This window comes from Phocoena sinus, chromosome 1, assembly GCF_008692025.1.
Source record: "Phocoena sinus isolate mPhoSin1 chromosome 1, mPhoSin1.pri, whole genome shotgun sequence".
In the NCBI taxonomy this organism is placed as follows: Eukaryota; Metazoa; Chordata; class Mammalia; order Artiodactyla; family Phocoenidae; genus Phocoena; species Phocoena sinus.
The window spans coordinates 46,412,318-46,425,218 of record NC_045763.1 but is presented as its reverse complement, the minus strand read 5'-3'; the positions used below and the strand labels follow the sequence as shown (position 1 = coordinate 46,425,218).

Here is a 12,901-nt window from a genome sequence, read left to right as displayed (position 1 = left end):
CCGGTGATGATCGTCCCCTGGCTCCCGCCCACGCTTCGGGCTTGGCCGACTGCGGCCTGGACCCTGGGCTCGGGCTCAGGGAGCGGCCGGCCCCACCTCTCCTCGGATCTGCGTCCTCACGGCCGCAGGGCCTGCGGAGACTCCAGGGTGGCGCGGCTCCAGGCGGCTCCAGGTGCCGCGCCCGACCTTAAAGCGACAGCGCGACGTGGGCTGGCGGAGGTCGGGGTTTCCCAGCGCGGGGGGAGCCCTTAACCAGAACCTCCCCGGAACTGTCGGGGAACCCGCAGTCCTTGGGGCCATCCCGCCCCCACTACTCCACGGGGGCGGGCTTGGGAACCGGACACGAACTCTTCTGAGAGCCATCGGTGCTCAGTCTGAGAGGGCTGTGAAGCCCAGGCCTCCTCACTCCCATTCTACAGGAAGGGAAACTGAGGCCCAAGGAGGGAAGTTACTTGACTGTTTACCGCATACTCCTTGACAACTGGCTTTTTCTTCTCACAGCAGTCAATCGGACAGCAAGCCCTCCCGGGCCCTCCAGGCTCTCACATCCCCAGGAGGAAGGCATTCTCCGAAATAACAGAAGGCATTTAAGTGCTTCCCCAGCCTCTAAACGAGTGAAGTCACTGACCCAGGCAGTGAGAGGCCAGGAGAGGGGGGCTTGAGAGCAGGGCCTCCCACCTCCTGTGTGACCTTAACCTCTCTGAACCTACTCCCTCCTGTGTCCAAGGAGGGCTGAGGACCCCAGCTCACAGGTCTTCAGGGATTGAATGAGTTAAGCTGAGCAGGTTAATAGAGCTCAGCCCTTTCACAAGTGCAGGCAGGAGGCAGATTTATGGACAGGTGATTTAGGAGCCTGGAGAAGGGTCAGTGTGTGTGCTTGTGTGACGTCTTCTCTGGGAGGACACGTGTTGTAGAAGGTAGGGATGGGGTGGCAGCATCCAGGCTGAAGGAACAGCATGTGCAAAGGCTGGGCGAAGTCCCAGGCAGGTAAAACCTCGACAATTTCACGTGGGTCAAAGGGAGGTGGTTCCGGACCAGCTGAGGTCTGGGTTTTGTTTATGTTTCGTCTGCTGCTCCAACAAGCCAGGGGACTGGGCGGATTCCCCTCAGCCATGGCCAAGGATTCCCCCACTGAGCCGGTGGCGACCAACTCCCCGACCAACCCAGGGACACGGGGAGGTCAGAGCAGCCTGTCCAGTGGAGATCTGAAGCTCAGCGAGGGGGAACCACTGTCTCAGAGTCACAGAGCAGGTCAGCGCCAGGGCCCAGGCCCCCAATTTTTAAACTCCTTGTCTCTGAGGAAATATGCCACCTGAGAGTTTTAGCATTCTCTAAGCACCGACTTCCTCTGACCAGCGAGGTCCTTTACATGTTATCTCATGTCATCTTCACTGTGTGTGTGGTCTATGTAAGCGTTCCCATTTTACAGACAGAAAACTGAGGCTCAGAGAGGGGCAAAAGGCCTGTGCAAGTCTAAAGAACTCACAAGTGGCTGAGCTGAGATAGGGATCAGGTAGACCTCAAACCAGGACCTCCTTCAGCTTTGCTCTGCTTAATCTGGAGGTGGGGACAAAGCAGCCTTCTCGGTGCCCTTGTGGGCCTGCTCAGGGGGGATATTGAAGTGAGCATCTGGAGGCCGTGAAGCTGTCAGCTCCACCCATTTCTCCAGGGCAGGCATGCCATGCCGGTGTGGGCCCCTCACTGATCCAGACTCTCCTTCCCCAGGGTCACAGGTCACAGGCTGATAAGGTTGAGATCAGGGCCTGGGCACACACCTGACCCTGCTGGAACACGAGTCCCCTGGCCCAGGCTGGACACTCACGCCCTGGAGGTGGTGGCCTGGTTTATAACTTCTGTCCTGACTCAGGCCACTTCCAGGCCGGAAGATTCTGGCCACGTCCTTCTCTTTAAGCTGCTGTTTCCTTATGTATATAAATGGAGACAATGGTACCTCCTTCCCAGGGAAGCTATGAGGGCCTCGTAGTTTAGTAAGACCTTACCTATGAGGAGTTGGCTTGGGTACGCTCTCGTATTACATGATGGTTCAGTTTGTGAATCTCCCCTAGTTGATGGGGACCCACCCTGAGGGCAGGGACCAGATGTGACTTGGTGCAGGGCCCCAGCCAGACCCAGCAGAGCCAGGACCAGAGGAGACTGGGGACCGGGTGTTGATTTGAACCTGAGGATCTGGTCCAGTTCTTCTGGCTCCATCTTTCCTCTTCCCCACTTTTGGGGATCTTGGTCCCAGCCCCCGAAGTCTGCCATGATGCCCAGGCACTGTGGGGACCATGCAGGCTTGGGAATACTTGCAGGTCCTTTCTGAACAATCAGCCTCAGGCTTTCCCCGGCACCCACTGGGCAACTCAGAGCAGAAAATCGGTCACCAGCCTTTGCCTCCAGGTGTGGGGGAGGGGACTACCACTTGCACCCCACTTACCGGACGTCACCAGTCAGTGCTTCTCCCATTGAACTGTCACTTCAGTCAATTCATCAAGGCTGAGAGAGAAATACTGATACCTTCTCAGGGTCACACAGCTGATAAATGGGGGGCTGGGATGTGGGGAAGTGGCAGAGTAAGTGCTGAAATCCACATCCGCCTGAATCTTCCATACCCACATGTACTTCTCCTTTTTTTGCCACACTGGCCCTTCCTCAGTTACAGCCTGGGCTGTGCTGCTACCCACCCCTTGCTGGCCTCTCTGACTTCAGGCTCTCTGCCCATCATCAGGCACCAGCTTGAGCTTCCAAAGCAGCATCCCAGTAAGTCCCTCACCTGCCTAAACTTTTCAGTGCTTCCCACTGCCCTCAGAATAATGACACCAGCTTCATTTCCTGCACTCCTCCCATGCCACTCCTGAACTACTGTCCACTGTGTCCCAAGCACAATACCACACCTTTGCTATAAAGGCCCTCCCTTTTACCAGCTTCACCTGGTGAGCTCATACACTTCCCTTAAGACAGGTCACAGGTCACCTTCTTTGGGTGATGTCTCCTCAGTGTCCCAAAGAAGAATTATCTGGTCCCTCTCCCAAGCTCCCACAGGACTTTACAGATTCATCCATCAGAGCCCTGGGCATGCTAACAGAAGTAAAATCACTGCCTTCCCTACCTCTTTTCCAATAAAAAGAAATAGCTGGACATTGCAGAAACTATCAATAAGTTAAAAGAAATCAGAATGTCCCCCTTCACAGATAAAAACCAGTCTCCAACCCTTAAAGGTAGAAAAACATTTCCCTAAGTGCAGAAACCATATGACCCCTAAAGCCTAAAATATTAATTGTCTTTTCCAATAAAAAGAAATAGCTGGACATTGCAGAAACTATCAATAAGTTAAAAGAAATCAGAATGTCCCCCTTCACAGATAAAAACCAGTCTCCAACCCTTAAAGGTAGAAAAACATTTCCCTAAGTGCAGAAACCATATGACCCCTAAAGCCTCAAATATTAATTGTCTGAACCTTTACAGATAGTATTTGCCAGCCCCTACTGTAGCCTCTGGCTCAGCCCTACCACTAGTGCGCTGCGCAATCCTGGGCAACTGATGGCACCTCTCTGGGCCTCCTCATTTAGAAAATGGGGATAAAATGTCCCTCCACAGACAGATGCTATATTTGTTCTCTATTGCTGCATAACAAATTACCACAAACATAGCAATTTAAGATAACACCTGTTTATTATCTGTAGGTCAGAAGTCAAGGTAGGTTCAACTGGATTCTCAGCTGAGGGCTTCACAAGGCCAAACTCAAGTCAAGGTGTGGGCTGGGCTGTCTCTTATCCGGCAGCTCTGAGCAAGATTCCTGCTTCCATGCAGAATCCTGGTCCTTGTGATTGTAGGACTAAGCCCCATTTTCCCCCTGGTGGGGACTGCTCTCAGCTCTCAGAGGCCGCTTTGAATTTCTCTGCCTTTTCTGCTACCAATGGAAGAAAACTCTGCTTTTTAAGGGTTCCTGTGATTAGGTTAGGCCCACCCAATTCTCTATCTTAAGGTCAGCTGATTAGTAACCTTAATTACATCTATGAAATTCTTCTTGCCATGTAACCAGAGGGCAAAGGTTATGAGGGCCATGGGAGAATTCTGCCCATTACAGGTTCTATGCCAGGGAGACAGAGCATGTGAGCTATAAACCCTCTCGTTACAGGATCAGGTCCTCCGTGCCAGGTGCTGGACACAGAGGGCAGGACACATGGAGAGGCAGTGTTCACAAAGAATTAGGAAACAAGCCAGACTGTGGCGAAAGCTTGCCTTTGAATGCCCCAGGATTTCTAGGTGGACCGACACAGAGGTGTTGCAGAGGTGGCATTTAAGCTGAGCTGGGATACAGGTAGGATTTCAACAGGCAAAGAAGGGACCGGGACTGGGGGTAGGGAAGGACCACCTGCTCAAGGCACAACACTGATTACCAAAGGTTACGGCATTCTTGTGTTGACAAAGGACATATTTTTAAGCTTTTGTATAAACAAGCCTATTAAGGATTATCAACAGACTAAAAGTTAGCATCCATTAACTACCAAATACAAGATGCTGTGTTAGGTACATTGTATACTTAGGTCATTTAGTCCTCCAAGAGCCCTACATGGTAGGAAATTTTTAATAGCTTTATTGAGATACAATTCATGTACCATAACACTCAGCCATTTAAAGTGTACAATTCAGTGGCTTTTAGTATATCCACAGAGTTGTGCCTCCATCACCATAATCAATTTTAGAACATTTTCATTCCCCCAAAAGAAACCCTGTACCAGAACTTCCCTGGTGGCACAGTGGTTAAGAATCCGCCTGCCAATGCAGGGGACACGGGTTCGAGCCCTGGTCCGGGAAGATCCCACATCCCGCAGAGCAACTGAGCTGGTGCGCCACAACTACTGAACCTGCGTACCACAACTACTGAAGCCTGCGCACCCAGAGCCCGTGCTCCGCAACAAGAGAAGCCACAGCAGTGAGAAGACTGCGCACCACAACAAAGAGTAGCCCCCGCTCGCCGCAACTAGAGAAAACCCAAGCACAGCAACAAGACCCAATGCAGCCAAAAATAAAATTAATCAATTTTTAAAAATTCTCTCTCTCTCTCTTTAAAAAAAAAAAGAAAGAAACCCTGCACCCCTTAACCATTATACTCCTAATTCCTCCATTTCCCCCAGTCTTAGGCAATGAGTGATCTATTTGCTCATTCTGGATATTTCATATGAATGGAAACATATAACATGTGGTCTTTTGTGTCTGGCTTCTTTCACTTGCATACTGTTTTCAAGGTTCATCCATGTTGTAGCACATAGCAGTACTTCATTCCTGTTTATTGCCAAATAATATTCCGTTGTATGGATATAGCACATTCTGTTTACCTATTCATCAGCTGATGGGCATTTGAGTTGTTTCTCCTTTTTGGATATTATGAATACTGCTGTTGTGAACATTCGTGTACAAGTTCATTTCCCTCGGGTGTACAACCTAGGAGCCAACTTGCTGGATCATATGGTAACTCAATATTTAGCCAACTGAGGATAAAGTAGGAATTTTTATCTCCACTTTAGCATTGAGGAAACTGAGGCTCAGAGAAGTTAAAACAGCCACCCAAGATCAGAGAAGAGAGCAGGTTTAAACTCAGGTCCATCCAACACCAAAGCTCTCTATCTCCTGCCTCTGAATAAATATATAAAATAGTACAGAGGTCTCTTTTAACCATTCCTCTCTTAAAATATGGATTTCTTGGATAGGGTGGATAGGGATCTTTGTCGGTTTTATCTGATATGTCCAAAAAGTTCCAGTGCCTCAAAGAGGCTAGACACATAGTAGGTGCTCAATACACACTTGTTAAATGAAGGGCAGAATGAATAAGTGTAGATGATTTGAAGGCGGGTGAGTGGGGTTGTGGGAAATTTTCAAGATTCCAGACTTGGTGCCAGGATGGTTTTCAGACCGTGAGAGCCAGCTGAAGCCACCCTACAAGGGACATGCTCTCCCCCTGCAGTCAACCTTGAAAGGCCATTGTCTCTAGTGGCCCCCTGGGATCTTGGAATTCTGTGCCTGGGAGATAGTCTATTCATGGAGAGGCAAGGAGCTGCGTCCTCTGAGTTCATGTTCTAAAAAAGGAAACTTCTGTCTGTGGGTAAGAAAAGGATTAGAACCTCAAGGCCTCAGCTTCCTTGGAAGGCATTTTCTGCCCAAGTGAGACGGCCCTGGGCTCTTCTGGGGCCTCTGTTCTGGGCAGGCTGAGACTGGGCCAGCAGCCCTGGAGCATGGGGAAGATGCTCGCCAGTCAGGGGAGGAAATCTTGTCTGGGAGCTGAAACAAAGTTCTGTGGATGCAGGGCTGGCAGCAGCCTTGACTCCAGGATGACCTCTGGGAACAGACACATAAAGGGATGCAGATTCTGGGAAAGAGCCAGCTGTTCCCAGAGATCCCGAGAAAGACACAGCAAGCCCTCCTGTCAGTGGGGAGAATGATTCTCAATGTGCTGAGGTGGGGCGTGAGCGAAGAGAGCTGCCCTCACAGATAGGAAGGGCTGGTTTGTGTCCTGACTGTGACTTGTGGCCTTGGCCAAGTCTCTGTCTCCTCTCAGCCTCCGTTGCCCTACCTATAAAAAGTTGGGAGTCCTTTCTGGCTCTCGGACTCTATTCCAAGGCTTAATTCTCTTTCTTCTTCTCCTCCTTCCTCCTCTGAATTGGACTCACTAATTCCATGCCAAGTCTAATAGAAATCCTAGACTCTGTTCATAGAGTCAGCGCTTTCTTTGCAGGTATATAGAGGCTCTTCTGGAATCATCTCCCTCTAGCCCAGGATTTCTTTCTCTTCTTTTTTTCTCTTTTAATAAAGATCATACTGTTTTATTTATTTATTTATTTTTATTTATTTATTGGCTGTGTTGAGTCTTCGTTGCTGCACGCGGGCTTTCTCTAGTTGCAGCGAGCAGGGGCTACTCTTCGTTGCAGTGCACAGGCTTTTCATTGTGGTGGCTTCTCTTATTGCAGAGCACAGGCTCTAAGCGTGGGCTCAGTAGTTGTGGCATGTGGGCTCAGTAGTTGTGTCACACGGGCTCAGTAGTTGTGGCTCATGGGCGCTAGAGCTCAGGCTCAGTAATTGTGGCACATGGGCTTCTCATTTCAGTGTCTTCACTTGCTGCAGAGCACGGGCTATAGGCGTGCAGACTTCAGTAGTTGTCGCGCGTGGGCTCAGTAGTTGTCATGCGGCCTTAGTAGCTGTGGTTCGCAGACTCTAGAGCGCAGGCTCAGTAGTTGCATCATGCGGGCTCAGTAGTTGTGGCTCACGGGCTCTAGAGCGCAGGTTCAGTAGTTGTAGTGCACGGGCTTAGCTGTTCCAGAGCATGTGGGATCTTCCCAGACCTGGGCTCGAACCCGTGTCCCCTACATTGGCGGGTGGATTCTTAACCACTGCGCCACCAGGGAAACCCTAGCCCAGGATTTCTGAAGTGCCCCATTTCCTGCCTCAGCTCCTACCTCCTGTGCCAACCCAGCCCCACGCAACCAATGCCTGATGTCCCATAAGAACCTCCCCCCAGCCCATTCCAACCAAATCACCACTTCCCTCCTAAGATGCTCTGTCTCCCGTGATCAGTGCTCAGTGAATTCACCCAAACAAGGACACCAGCTGCAGCAAAGCAATCACTCACTACCCTTTCTGGGTCTGGTTTATCAACAGTTCAATGAGCGGTTACCCTTGACAGTAGCTAAGGCTGCTGACGGGCCTGAATGCTCTGATTTTACTCCAAATCTGTTATTAGCCTTCAGAGTGACCCTGGCCAAGTCATTCCTCTCTTTGACCTCAGTTTCCACATCAGTAATTGAAGAGATTGGACCAGATACGTTTTGGCCTAGGGGAGGTGGAAAAAGCACTGACAGTGGAGGCAGGAGATCTGGCTTCACTTAGTCATCAGTTCATCTTGCCACCCTGGACTGGGTGCTCCCTTCTCTTCCCAGCAAGCACCGATCACTACCTACCTAGTCCTGTGCTTCTTCGCCAAGTGTGTCCTGGCTTCCTCTTCTCCACTACCTGCACAGGAGGGCACTGCCACCCTGGAGAAGGACTATACGGCCTAGCACCGCCCCCCACAAGCCCTGGGCAGGGGTCTGTGACCCTCACCCCCTTTGGTGACCAGATGTCCTCTGACCACACTGGATTGAGCACAGCGTGCTTTGGCCCTTTCTGCGTTGTCCTAGACAACCTGGTTCACTGCCATGGCTTCAGTTACTACTGGGTGAGCCAAAAGGTGCGTTCGGTTTTTTTCCATAAGACGGCTCTAGTAGCACTTAGTTGTCTTTAACTTCATTCGAAACAATTTTGTTAGATTGTATGTGACAGCTGTCATATCAGTGCACATTAAAAAAAAAAAAACATCAAAATTGGTGAATTTTTGTGTAGCCATTTTAATATTGAAGATGGAAGAAAAAAAGCAACATTTTTAGCATGTTATGCTTTATTATTTCAAGAAACGTAAAAATGCAACTGAAATGCAAAAAAAGATTTGTGCAATGTATGGAGAAGGGGCTGTGACTGATCGAATGTGTCAAAAGTGGTTTGCGAAGTCTCGTGCTGGAGGTTTCTTGCTGGATGATACTCCATGGTTGGGTAAACCAGTTGAAGTTGATAGCGATCAAATCGAGACATTAATTGAGAAAAATCAACATTCTACCACGCGGGAGATAGCCGACATGCTCAAAATATCCAAATCAAGCGTTGAAAATCATTTGCACCAGCCTGGTTACGTTAATCGCTTTGATGTTTGGGTTCCACGTGTAAGTTAAGCGAAAAAACCCTTCTTGACCATATTTTCGCATGCGATTCTCTACTTAAACGTAATGAAAATATTCCGTTTTTAAAACAAATTGTGACGGGCGATGAAAAGTGGATACTGTACAATAATGTGGAACGGAAGAGATCGCGGGGCAAGCGAAATGAACTACCACCAACCACACCAAAGGCCGGTCTTCAGCCAAAGAAGGTGATGTTGTGTATATGGTGGGATTGGAAGGGAGCCCTCTTATTATGAGCTCCTTCCAGAAAACCAAACGATTAATTCCAGCAAGTACTGCTCCCAATTAGACCAACTGAAAGCAGCACTCGATGAAAAGCGTCCAGAATTAGCCAACAGAAAACGCATAATCTCTCATCAGGATAACACAAGACTGCATGTTTCTTTGATGACCAGGCAAAAACTGTGACAGCTTGGCTGGGAAGTTTTGATTCATCTACCATATTCACCAGACAATGCACCTTCGGATTTCTATTTATTTCGGTCTTTACAAAATTCTCTTAATGGAAAAAATTTCAATTTCCTGGAAGACTGTAAAAGGCACCTGAACAGTTCTTTGCTCAAAAAGATAAAAAGTTTTGGGAAGATGGAATTATGAAGTTGCCTGGAAAATGGTAGAAGGTAGTGGAACAAAAGGGTGAATACGTTGTTCAATAAAGTTCTTGGTGAAAATGAAAAATGTGTCTTTTATTTTTACTTAAAGAACTGAAGGCACCTTTTGGCCCACCCAATACTTCTAAGCAGATAAATCTCCATATGCAGCCTAGAACCTCCCCTCTAAGCCCCAGATCTCCTGCCCTGAATTTCCAACACCACGTGGCCATAACCTGAGCATCCTCTTGAGGTCCCAGTGCCCATCCTCATTCCCTCTCCTCCCCACACTGAGACTGCCAGCTCTACCCCAGGCCTCCTCATCTCTCCCCGAGACCCTGCATCAGCCTCCCTGCTGGCCCTGCCTCCTCGGTCCAGTTCATGCCCCTCGTGGCAGCTAGAGTTTCCTCTCTGAACTCTATTCTGATCATGCCATCCCCCTCTGCTTGAGATTCTTTAGTTTGTCAGAAACTCAACGTGATTAAGGTTAGGCAAGAATCAACTTAGGGACTTTCCTGGTGGTCCAGCGGTTAGGACTCTGCACTGCCAATGCAGGGGGCCCGGGTTCAATTCCTGGTTAGGGAACTAGATCCTGCATGCTACAACTAAGAGCCTGCATGTACCAACTAAAAAGAATCCGCATGCTGCAACTAAAGATCCTACATACCGCAACTAAGACCCGGCACAGCCAAATAAATGAATAAATAATTTTTTAAAAGAATAAAAAACAAAAGAATGAAGTTAATGTTAGGGCAGTGGACCATCTCAAGTAACTGTGAAAAGGGCAGGAATGGAGGTCAAGGTGACTTGACTCACATACCAGTGAAATTCTCACTTGAGGCTTTATATTTCTGCTTTTCCTGGTATGTTGGTTTCATTCTCTCATCATACTACTTTCCTCCACGGGACGGGCAACATGGTCACCTGCCACTCCCGAGGCTTATCCTCTATTACCACCAACACCAGCTACCACCTTTGGGTCTAGGTTTAAAATATCCCAGGGGACTTGCCTGGTGGTACAGTTGTTAAGGATCCACCTGTCAATGCAGGGGACACGGGATCGAGCCCTGGTCCTGGTCTTGCCACAGAGCAAATAAGCCTGTGCGCCAAAACTGCTGAGCCTGAGCTCTAGAGCCCGTGAGCCACAACTACTGAAGCCTGCGCACCTAGAGCACGTGCTCCGCAGCAAGAGAAGCCACTGCGATAAGCCCACGCACTACAATGAAGAGTAGCCCCTGCTCGCCGCAGCTAGAAAAAGCCGGCGCACAACAGCAAAGACCCAATGCAGCAAAAAAAATAAATAAGTAATAAAAGAATAAAAAATCCCAGGGGCTATCAGTTGAGTGAGGTGCCCACCCCTGGATCAGTCAACTGTGGCTAGGCAGTGGGGCCATGTAGCAAAGAGATGCCCACGAAAGGCCCATCCCCATGTATACCTAGAGGTGGGAAAACAGCCAGGCAGGTAGTCTCCTGACTGATGGTGTCTACTGCAATGGCTCATCATTCATTTCCATGTTCATCTTATTTTTAAGTTGGGCTCACACACACCTTTGAGAATTTGATCAAAGGCACAGACATCCTTAGAAAAATAAACATCCTTGCAAAGTTTTGCATGCAATTTCAAGAGACTCGTAGACCTTCTGAAGCACAATTTATGAGCCTCGAATTGAGAACTTCTGCATTGGAATAAAGCCCTTTGCCTGGTGTCCAAGGCCTGGCGTGATCTAGTCTCACCTCTCCACATTGCCTGCTTGCCCCAGAACCTATGGTTAGCCGTGCCTGGCTCCTCACATGTACAGGGTATTTCACATTTTAGTTGGTGGCCTCCATCCCCACACCACACTTTCAACTCATCCTGCAAAACCCAGCTCATGGGTCATCTCCTCCAGGAAAACATTCCTGAATCCAGTCTACCCAAGCTGAGTTTCCAGATTGCCTCTAGATAGCCCCAAGCATCATTACAAATAATTTCTAGTAAGGCTTGAAAAAATCTGGAAACTTTCCAGATAGTAACAGAAGCATAAAGCACAGACATTGATAAAAAGCAATTCTTGACCACCTATTAATGGTCTGGGTGCCATGGGGCCAATCCAGTCCACCTCTTGTGTTTGTACAGCCTGGGAACTAAGAATAGTTTTTACATTTGTAAATGGTTGGGAAACAAATCAAAAGGGGGGTAATATTTTGTGACAGATGAAAATTATATGAAATTCAAAAGCCAGTGTCCATAAATAATGCGTTATTGGACACAACCATCCTCATTCATTAACATATTGTCCATGGCACGATGATGGCAGAGTTGAGTAGCTGTGATAGAGACCATATGGCCCACAAAGCCTAAAACCTTTCCTCTCTGGACCTTTACAGAAAAAGTTTGCCAACCTCCATTCTGGACAGCCCGAACAATTACCATATTTTATTGACAGTAAGATGTCATCAATCACATGACACCATTTGTTTGTGTATCACCGAGAAAGAGATGCTGTCAATTAGACCATTACAATGACTCCCCATATCAGAGGTGTGAACATCTGGAGGGAAAATGCCTCTTGGAATTGATTAAATAAATTGTTCTTCAATACTTATTATGTGCCAGACAATGTGCTAGTTATTTTGTATTCATTTTTCTGATTAATAATTCTTAGTTATTCATTATCCCTAATGAAACATTTCCCAAGAACAAAGAACTGTTATCTCTGTGTTATGGAAGAGAAAAATAGCTCAGAGAGGTGAAGTAACTCGCCTAAGACCACACAGAGGAGTCAGAGCAGTCTGACTCAAAGCCTGACCTTTTCCACTCCACCAGGTGGCACTCTAAACCAATGCCTGTACAGACCCTCCATCCCTTCCCCCTGAACTCTGTGCTTCAGCCATAATCATAGGGAACAGAATGCTCTCCTGCCCCTAAGCATTTGCAAATGCTGTTCCCTCCACTGGCACACCCCTTGCCCTTCTCACTCTTTCCATTCCAGCCAATGCATCACTTTCCAGAGGAAGCCTTTCCAGATTGGATGAGTGCCCTCTTTGGGGCTCCCAATAAAGTACCAGCTAATCCCTCTATTTTTCCATGACCAGACCACGTTTCTCAGAGACAGGGACTTTCCAACCCTACAACCCATACCTGGCTTCATGCAGAGTTGAGATCTGGTACATGTGAACTGCATGACTGAAGGAGGAATGGATGTACGCCTACACCAAGCACAAGAGGATAAACATTTTAAACTACACAACGGTCCACTTGGTCCTGGTTCTTAAAGCCAGCCTCACCCCCTATACCTCCCACACTTTGCAGACCCTAAAGGTGAGCACTGAGCACAGCTGGTGCTCCAGGCAATCGCTCGGGGCCCTTGTGTCTCCCTGAGCCACTTCAGTTGAATGTCATCTCCCCAACACTGCCCCCTTGGTCCCTGGGACTCACTCTGTTCTCCACTTCTTCTGTCCCTTGTCTGCCGGCCCAGCAGCACCTCACTTCCTGTCGCTCAGACATTGCTGCCAAGATCCCAGGGGCCAATCACAGCGATGCTGTTAAACATTTCCTCTAATTCT

General features: G+C 48.5%; 1 non-coding gene across 1 annotated transcript; it reads left to right on the top strand.

Annotated features, from left to right (window-relative positions):
• The first annotated feature begins 9,867 nt into the window (after positions 1-9,867).
• Positions 9,868-9,940, top strand: TRNAG-GCC. The gene has a single exon. It is a non-coding gene; the product is annotated as a tRNA-Gly (tRNA).
• Positions 9,941-12,901: the final 2,961 nt, after the last annotated feature.